This window comes from Aplidium turbinatum, chromosome 1 (genome assembly GCF_918807975.1).
Source record: "Aplidium turbinatum chromosome 1, kaAplTurb1.1, whole genome shotgun sequence".
Lineage (NCBI taxonomy): Eukaryota > Metazoa > Chordata > Ascidiacea > Aplousobranchia > Polyclinidae > Aplidium > Aplidium turbinatum.
The window spans coordinates 12,633,715-12,644,117 of record NC_137472.1 but is presented as its reverse complement, the minus strand read 5'-3'; the positions used below and the strand labels follow the sequence as shown (position 1 = coordinate 12,644,117).

The 10,403-nt window shown below is 43.5% G+C and overlaps 1 non-coding gene across 1 annotated transcript; it reads left to right on the top strand.

Annotated features, from left to right (window-relative positions):
• Nucleotides 1–312: 312 nt before the first annotated feature.
• LOC145784785 (U6 spliceosomal RNA) lies at nt 313–414 on the top strand. The gene has a single exon (XR_014291046.1). It is a non-coding gene; the product is annotated as a U6 spliceosomal RNA (small nuclear RNA).
• Nucleotides 415–10,403: the final 9,989 nt, after the last annotated feature.

The window sequence follows — 10,403 nt, the reverse complement described above, 5'->3', positions numbered from 1 at the left end:
ACAGCGCCCTTGTCAGGGCGAACAGCACCAGCTGTTGTAGGTCAAGGAGTGACCATTCTGCAATTAAATGTTGAAGGCACCACCAACGCTAAACTAGACATCATCACACCAGGTACAATAAAACAAACGCTTGTGGAAATCACCAAAAAATCGTAATTTATGAACAGTCTTCCCTCTAAACAAGCAATGAGTTGGTTTTTCCTCCTTTTTGTGAGAATCTATAAAACCGTCTTTCTTTGATTATAGACAACTGTCACTTGCGGTGCTCATCAGCGTGGCAAGAACTTAATTGTTGATTTACAACATTTTGCAGTACTTGCTTCGGCAGTACATATACTATAATTGGAACGATACAGATTAGCATGGCTCCTGCGCAAGGATGACACGCAAAATCGTGAAGCGTTCCATATTTCTTTAAAAAAAACATTTTGCAGTACTAAGCTAAATATTTTCATAATACAATCAGAAAAAGTCTCTAAATTTATATGTAATATATTGCCAATTTATTATAAATTGAGTTGGCACACCGACCCATTTTGCCAACAAAAACTTGCATAAAGAGAACACTGCTCGTGAAACACAATAACGGTGAAACTCGCACTAGTGTTTACATGACATTTGCAAACTTAAAATAAGCAACCCTATGCTCACAGACAATTTCAAAATTCGAAAACAGACGTTTTAATCAACCACTGGGACAGTGTGGCTGGACATCGCATTGGAATAACTTTAAGCAACCCCCACCTTGAACTATAATCTGATTGGTCGGTCGGTGGAATCGTATGCAATGCGAAAATATGCTTCCAGGAAAGTATTTTTTGCCTTCGTGCTCTTTAACTCCCTCAAGAAAAGTATTTTTGGTTATAGGCCTACTTGTACGCTGATGCCTTCCGCGGGCCGCAGCGATACAGCGTGGCGGGCCGCATGCGGCCCGCGGGCCGCCATTTGGTGACCCCTGGTCTACGCCTTCCGACGTACACCTGACCCACGCTGCAGCCGACTGCAATGTCTGTTTCCTGTTGTCTACTCTATTTATGACTTAAATTTGGTACTACCCAATACCCATTACTCGAAATCGATCACTGGTTAGAGGCAATTATCGTAAAGTTTCTTGCCCAGACAAACAACAGCAAGTGCGGGTGGCTGGAGTCCAACACGATAACCACTCGACCACTGCTGCTATGAGATGATCACTAATGAGATAGCTGTGCTATATCTTGCTGTCAGTGAGTTTTTGAAACCGAGGCGTTATTTTGCTAAAGCAGAGCCGCTTGTCATCTTCAACTTCCAGCCGGTTTCGCTATTTAGTTTCCAATTCACACATGGCGCTAAATCCAGTCTCACAAAGCCAGGTTGTTGCTAATTCAGTCAGTTTTTGAATCACTAATTTTGAAACTAGGATACACTTTGTACATGGAAGCCCAAACGGGGGATGTTTGGGGTATTTGTCTTTGAAGGACGCTAAAGAAGTAGCCTACGATTTGCTACTTCTGTCGTTATGTCCATAAACTGTTCTGCAACAGGGAAAAAAAAAATATCTAATCATTTTGGCTATTAGGTGTGTTAGAGATTTTCTATAAGGGAACGTTCAAATATTACGTAACGCCTTCGAGGGGGAGGGGGGGGGGTATGCAAAGCGTTACGTTAGCGTCACATCGGGGGGGGGGGGGCTTCAAGCAAAACGTTACGTAACGCTTTCGAGTACGGAATGGTAGTTTTTTGTGCTGAATTTGTAGTGAAAAAGCGTTACATGGGGGAGGGGGGGAATTGAAAAAGCGTTACGTTGGCGTTACATGGGGGAGGGGGGTCAAAAATTCGGAAAAAAAGCGTTACGTAATATTTGAACGTTCCCTAATAGGATTCCTAGCGCACAAACTTTTGTGCAGTCTAACCATAGAAAGAGCTCAACACCTGCTCTCCTGGGCAACATTGAAACGGGCTTTTGCCTGAGGATAGATTTCTTTTATGTCCGGTTTTCTTTCTCCATCCTATTATTATTAACTTATTATTATTATGACTGCTCATCAATATTGGAACTGGCAAATTTAATCCACAACACTTTTCATTAGGCTGTCACTCATTACTGCATGTGTGCTTCTCTGTTTTTGTTTTATTTTTTCTATTTGTTTTTTTTTGGGTTTTGTGACCGTGCTAACTACTGATATATAGCCTACTACATAATTTTTCATTCAGGCACGTTTAAAACCTTTCAAGGTTTTGTCACATTTTCCCGTTCGTTAACGTGCTGGTAGGTTTATATCGATTTTGTAGTTGGTATCTTTTTCGTCCCGGACGCGTTAATGACGGAAAATAAAATGATTGATTGGTTTGGTTAATATCAACTTCTTGCCACAAATATATTGCGTTAGCCGAGGAAGCATATTGTAGGCTACTCATCTCTGGTGACACAACTTTTCCAGAGTAGGCTATGAGTTTTTTGTGGTAAGCAGAAACTTTTGCGGCCTGATCAATCACCATAAAACCATTGCCTTGCATAGATAAATTAAGAGACTTCAGAGAGTCAAACAGTGGCGTACGCAGGATTTTCTGAAGGGGGGGGGGCATTGAGAGTAGCGTGGGCAGGAGTTTTGCAAGGGGAGGTTTTGACGACCGGCGGACGAAGCGCGACGGCGTTTTCGGTTAAGACGCCACACAGCGGCGGGGGTCTGGGGGGCCTCCCCCAGAAAATTTTGAAAAATGACTTTGAATTTGGTGCATTCTGAGAGCATTTTCAACAAAAATGTGGGTATGAATATTCCTGTAAAATGGTGCTGTCAGGTGGCATAGCAAAAGGATAAGATCATGTTTTCTTTGGCAATTTTTGGAAATAAAGCTAAGTCTCTATGTTTTCTTGTTGCTAATTCCTGGCTGAGATGTTTGAATATTTGGTATTGGCAAAACTCGCTCTTTTAATGCAGTTTTTTTAAATTAGGCTAGTTTTTTTAGACTGAAAGCATCATTCCCAAGCATAAAGAGACTGAAAGCATCATTCTCAATATCGTGACGTCACACGCGTGCCAAAGTGGGGTTGAAACCCCCAACCCCCCCCCCCTTGGCTACACCACTGGCCATTGATATCCCAGACGTCTTCATGATATCCCAGTATGGTTTTTGTTTAGACTTTATCCATTTCTCTCTCACTAATCACTACAATAGGCTTATAGAACACTATGCTACATTGGCATACCTTCTTCTTCATCGTGTGTCACACGGCCGTAGCCCAGAGCATCACGCAGGCTCTTGCTCTATCGTTGAACTCGGCCAAATCCTGTGCAGAGCACCTTGCTTTTAGGTCAGGGCATTCGAGTAGATGTTGCATCGTTTGCTCCTGTCCGCATTTGCAACTTGTGCTCCCCATGGAATACCCCCAGTGTCTCATCGAGGTTTTACACCTGCCAATACCAGTTCTTAAGCGGTTGAGGCATCGCCAATACTTCCACGGTTCACGTTTTCCGGGAGGAAGGCTCTCCATGGGTGTGAGCTCCATATTGGCCAATGTCGGTCCGGCTGCCAGTCCCTCCTGCCATAGTTGAACCCGCACATTGGCGGCGACATCGTCATGACCTAATGGGACAACTGAAGCAAGGAAACTTTTTCTTGACTTCAGACGCCTGTGTGCTGGAGTTTGGCCATACAGTGGGTGTCTCAAATCTATGTCCTGACAAGATCTTTCCTTTCTGCTGGTCACGCTTCTTCTGATGTTGGGGGGAGCAATTCCAGACAGAATGTGCAGCGACGTGATGTTGGTTGGTTTGAGACAACCTGTAATCAGACGGCAGCTTTGGTTCAATATGGGGTCAATTTTCTTGGCATGTGCTGAGCGTTCCCACACTGGGCAAGCATATTCTGCAACCGAATAGCATAAGGCTAAAGCAGTTGACCGTATTGTGTCAGGGAGGGCACCCCAATCAGAGTTTCCGAGTTTTTGCAAAATATTATTTCTAGAAGCCACCTTAGCTCTTACTTTTTCGATATGGGATTTGTATGTGAGGGACCTATCTAATTTGACACCGAGGTATGTGGGATTGATACAGTGTGCCAGTTTGGTTCCATTCCAGGAAATGTTTAGTTGGCGTGATGCATCCCGGGATCTAAGGTGGAATGCGCAGACTTGGGTTTTATTGGGGTTGGCACGCAGGTGGTTGTCCGTGTAGTATGTCGTCAGCCCATCCAGAGCATCATTGAGTACTGTTTCTGCGGAAGTGAAGTGTTTGTGTTGTGTTGTTATACACAAATCGTCAGCGTATATGAAGCTTCTTGTACCAGGATGGATTGGTTGGTCGTTTGTATAAATGTTGTACAAGATGGGGGCTAAAACACTTCCTTGTGGTAGACCATTTTTCTGCTGTCTCCATCTGCTATTTTTGCCACAAAAATAAACATAGAAACGGCGATTGCTAAGCAATGATTGTATCAGCTTAGTGAATCGAAAGTTCTCGGTGATATTGAGGATCTTTGATATAAGGAGACGATGGTTGACAGTGTCATACGCTGCAGATAGATCTACAAAGACGGCTCCAGTGACGGAACCCTCTTCAAACCCATTCTCTATGTGCTGTGTTAGATTCAAGAGTTGTCCTGTGCAGGATTTACCAGGTCGGAAACCTGCTTGTTCATTAATGAGTTGGTCTTCTATGAGAGGTTGCAATCGGTTTAGTATCAGCCGTTCAAACAACTTGAACAAATGACACAGCAAAGATATAGGACGAAAGCTTTTAGGGTCAGTTGGGTCTTTTCCTGGTTTCAACAATGCAATAATTTTGGCTTTTCTCCATAGCTTAGGAATTTGGTAAGAGCTGAGGCAGTTGTTGTAAAACTTTAGCAGCCATCCCAGAGCGATTGAACCAAAATGTTTAATTTGTTCAGTCCGAATTCCATCTAATCCAGCAGATTTACCTTGTTTCAGAAATTCAATGCCCTTCTTCAGTTCTTCAATTGAGAAAGGAGATGTTAGACGAGGGTTGCGTTCATTTTGAGGTCTTATTAGCCGGGGTTTAGACTGCTTTTTCATGTTATTTTTGCTTTTGCCATTTAGAAGGAGTTGATGGGCAATTTGATTGGCAGATACAGTGTAGTGGTGGTCTGGTTTAGTGTAGTCGGCCGACAGCAATTTAATTGTTTTCCAGGCTTTCCGACTGCTATGAGACAGATCTGTGGATTCGATCATATCTTGCCACATTCTTCTCTTTTCGCTGGCGATAGCTGCCATCACGTTTTCTCCTGCTTCAACTGTAGAGTGAGAGAAAGGATCTGATTGGAACTTTTCTTTATAGTCTTCATAGAGGTCTGCTGAGTCTGAATTCAGACCAGGGATGTAACGTGTCCTACAGCCTCTAGGAATGTTTTTTCTTGACGCTCTTCGTACAGCTTCTATGAAGTCAGGGTATTTATCTGATGACGTGTGTAAATTGGCGATGTGGAAGTCCAGATCTGAAGTAAATCCCTTCCAGTTAGCTTTTCGAAAGTTGTATCGTCGTTGATATGGGACATCCTTTGGAGTAACAACTGCCTTGATTCGGAGGCGGATTGGGCGATGTTGAGTATGTGGGATTGGATCCAATATGTGCTTCACACAGCCCATAGTGATGGAGTCACTTGCAAAGATGAGGTCCGGGTTTGAGCCTCGTTTCCATCTTCCGCTGTTAAAGGAAGGGGGCAACTTAGGGTCATGTATGAGCTGCAAGTTATTATCGTCAGCCCATTTTTCAACAGCTTCTCCATCCTTAGTGGTGTTTCTATAGCCCCAGCTCGAGCTGTGGCTGTTGAAATCACCAATAAACAAGCCAGGTGTACTGCCATTTTGCACCATCAGATCGTTTGGTATGAAGGGTTCATTTGGGGGCTTATAGACAGATGTTACGTCTATTCCATCGAGGTGGAGAGTCAGGCATTCGGTGCTATTGCTATCATCGGACGAAACTGAGTTAATGCGTGATCCAGATCTTACGTACATAGCACTGCCATGTTTCCCATGAGGGATTTCGTTGAGGCATACCTGAGGTGGGGTAGGTGGATTGGGCCATGTATCTGGGCCTCTGAGAGAAATTTTTACTACCAAGAGTCATTCCGGGCCCCCCCTCTCACTCCGGGCCCCCTTTGTCTTGGGCAAAACGTGTGATGTTTGCTTAGGCGTATTGCACACCATACAACATTTTACTGCAGAATTGGACATTTGTGCGCAATAAGCCTAATAGTATCAAGCTGCAATAAAACTATTCTTTAATTTTACTATTGGCTTAGTCTATAAAACAACATTGTTACAGTAATTCCTTTGACAGAGCAATGCAAAACATATTAAATGCCTTAATCTACGTCGTTAACTACTAAAACTTTTTTAAGGGGGGGAGGGGGGCATGGCCCAATGGCCCCCCCTGCGTACGCCACTGGAGTCAAATATATCGGCAAGGTAAGCAGCGTTGAAATTTTCTTGAAAAAACTCCTCGGCTAATCCAACACAGTTCTGTTGCCTCAGGAAGATAGCAATCTCCTCCCGCAAATCACAAACTCGCTTCAGGACACGACCTGGTTGGTTGGTTTGGTTTTGAATCTTTATCCTCGGACTGACAAAGCCTTGATAGGTTATTCCTGGTACTTGTTCGCATACTTGTAGAGGCTCTTGACGCAGGGCCGGTTACCGAGATTGGCAGAGTGAAGTTTTCCGATTGTTGAAGTCTTGTTGCCGAGAAATTATTCCATTCACTAGGTGCCGCTGAATGGAGAGCAGTCCTGAAATGCGTTGCTCAAGCGCACACCCCGAGAGTCGAACCAGCGCCGCGCGTGATCTTGAGCCCGGCGCGTAACCACTGAGCTAACTCGTCACAACCATCGCACTTCCGTGTGCAGCAGCAATGCTTGATTATCAGAATCCATGTCAGTGCACAAAGACGAAAACGAACAGCGATTTAGTGGCCTTGGTTTGATGAAGTTTAGCCTACATACTTCACAACATCATTCAACACTTCGTGTACCATAGCATCTTTTCACAAATTGGGACTAGGTGGGCAAATTTTCAAAAAAGGGCCCTTTTAGAGCGAGAGCTATGTTAAAAAGGGCACTTTTGGTGAGTAAATGATGAGAAAAAGGGCATTTTTTCACGAGCATTAAAAACATGTAGGCTAAGCTTAAAAATGTAGATTTCTCAGGCAATTGTGGGTGAAAAGGCATATTATAACTAGATTTTACTTTTGAGACCCATAATTGATTCCTATATTCATCCCCGCCCACAATATTTTGTAAATAATAATGTAAGGGAACGTTCAAATATTACGTAACGCCTTCGAGGGGGAGGGGGGGGTTTATGCAAAGCGTTACGTTAGCGTCACATTGGAGGGGAGGGAGTTCAAGCAAAACGTTACGTAACGCTTTCGAGTACGGAATGGTAGTTTTTTGTGCTGAATTCGTACTGAAAAAGCGTTACATGGGGGAGGGGGGATTGAAAAAAGCGTTACGTTGGCGTTACATGGGGGAAGGGGGGGGTCAAAAATTCGGAAAAAAAGCGTTACGTAATATTTGAACGTTCCCTAATAAAATTTAATCTAGCAACATTTAGTTGCAGAGGTTTCTTGTACTGAAGTAAAAAGAAACAACTAGGCTATAATAATAGCCTATATGAAACACAACTGCAAAGATATTATAATGAGTTGAATCTTTGCAGAATTATAGATGATTTTAAAGAGCTGGTATTTTATTTTGATGAAAATCAGGAAACAAACTTCTGTAATTCAGACATTTAGAATCTCACACAAAATTTGAGGTAGCCTACTCACAACACAAGTTGACAATCTGCTTGAATGGAACATTAAGGATATTATAAGTAAGGTCAAAGGTAGGCTCATAAGTTCTAAAGTATGTATGCTAATGTGCGCTAAAGCTTTCCATTTAGCTTAGTGATTCCCAACCTGGGGGTAAATTACCCCCGGGGGTAATTTGCCTATTTTGGGGGGTAACGACACCCGATTTGGAAACAGTGAAGCAAGTGAAGGTTGTGAACTTAGTAAAAGCGAAGGAATTGAACAGCCGTCTTTTCAAGGAACTGTACAAGAAGATGGGAAAAACATATGAATCATTACCGTACTGCACTACACAGAAGTACAATGGATGTCTCGTTGCAAAGTGATAACCCCCGCCTGGTCGAACTTCCTATAAGGCTGTCCATGCTTTTCTGATAGAAAAGAAGTCCGACTTGGCTGAATATTTCCCTAACCAACACTGGATTTCCTGCAGCTGTGCTCAGGGCCTCTGAGAGAAATTTTTACTACCAAGAGTCATTCCGGGCCCCTCCTCTCACTCCGGGCCCCCTTTGTCTGGGCAAAACGTGTGATGTTTGCTTAGGCGTATTGCACACCATACAACATTTTACTGCAGAATTGGACATTTGTGCGCAATAAGCCTAATAGTATCAAGCTGCAATAAAACTATTCTTTAATTTTAATAGGCTATGCACAATAATACCGGTACTGAATATGAAAGAGAATAAATACGTCATTTCCTCATATGATATAGGCCTACCCCGTAGCCGGTCGTTTTGTCGACAGACATTTGGTCGACAGGACATTTGGTCGACAAGATATTTGGTCGACAGGACATTTGGGTTAAGGTTAGGCTAGGTTAGGGTTAAGGTTAGTTAACTAACCTTAACCCTAACCTAGTTAACTAGGGTTAAGGTTAATTAACTAACCTTAAAATGAATCGTTCTGTCGACCTAACGTCCTGTCGACCAAATGTCTTGTCGACCAAATAACCGGGTACCGGCCTACCCTGCACTGCTGCCAGATAAGATAAGACTGAGTAGTGAGCATCATAAAATACAAGTTTGTAACAACAGAGAATGGCGTAGGCCTACAGTACCCTAGATTAAATTCTATCCCATGCATCTGAATAATGACATAATGTAAGGTTTAAGTCGCCCCGATAGCTCAGTTGGTTAGCGCGTGACTTCGTGAACGAAGAAGCTTCAAGATTAAGCGGTGCTGGTTCGACTTTCGGGGTGTGCGCTTGAGCAACGCATTCTAAGGACTGCTCTCCATTCAGTGGCACCTAATGGATGTAATAATTCCCATGTACCGGTAACAAGACTTCAACAATCGGAAATTTCGCTCTGCCAATCTCCGTAACCGACCTTGCTTCAAGAGCCTCTACAAGTCTACAAGTATGCGAAACAACCAGGAATAGCCTATCAAGGCTCTGTCAGTCCGAAGATAAAGATTCAAAACCAAGTTTGCCCCCTTTTTCAATAGTTTTTAAAAAACACAAAAAAGCCCAAAAACACCCGGACATTAAAAAAAACTAGCGGTTTGGGATTAAAAAAATCCCGGTTTTTTTCTCAACCCTGCTTTTGCTACACTATGCCCCTCCCCTCCAGGACAGGAGAATAACCAACATTTATGATTTAATTTAGGATGCTTTTAACAGAACATGTTTGCACGTAAGGCACTAACTCATCACTTTAGACACTTAATTTCTTTCTGGGCCCTTTCGCTACATTACGGGCCCCCAAGGACTAACGAATAACAACATTTATGCTTGAATTTAGTCGTTTAGGATGGTTTTACCCAAACATGTTTTCGCGTAAACTATAAAATCACAACTTCGGGCCCCCCAACAACCACAGGCCTGGGTCCTCAAGGGTACGCCGTACCCTCCGTACCTCCCTCTCGTAGGCCTTGGCTGTGCTACCTGGCTGATATCTTTGGTAAATTGAACAAAGACAATCTTTTAATTCAAGGCAAGACTGTAACTGTGATCGACACCAAAGTAGCCGTAGCTGCATTTATTGTGAAGGTTAAATTGTGGAACAAGCGAGTTGGAAGAGGCACAGTAGTGCAGTTTCAGACGCTTGACATGTAGGGTTCGAAGGCAATCGTTTGCGCAGCTGTCCTAACACAAGCTGCTTGTAACAAAGTCAAACGAGTTCCCTTAAAGGGCGAAGCTGCCATTAAGGCCGTAACACGATTTTTAAAGAAGACAAATGGCATATTATTACCATCGTAACCAATCAAGGCCGCCTTATCGAAAAACGTCCTACTATTTTGGTATTCAAAAAAGCTATCCTGTTGTTGAGAACTCGATTTAGCGGGAGAAGACAAGCTATATCCCTTAAGGGGCTGAGGGGGCTCAGTCACATGCACAGCCCGATCACGATCCTCACAAACGTTAAAATCAGTAGGCGCGACACGCCTCTCACAACCACCCAAATTACGTGTAGCTGGGCGATCAAAAACTAGCGGCGCAGAAAACTGTGAAGGGGGCAAAGCATTACTGCTAATGGCGGCCCCGTGACCTATACGCTCTGGGGGAGGAGTTCGGTTATAATTCGCAGGCCTTGGCTCTACAGGATTCGGAAGACCCTTAGCCGCGGCCCCGAGACCTCGTGAAACAGCTGGAAAACGTGTGGATTGCACTGG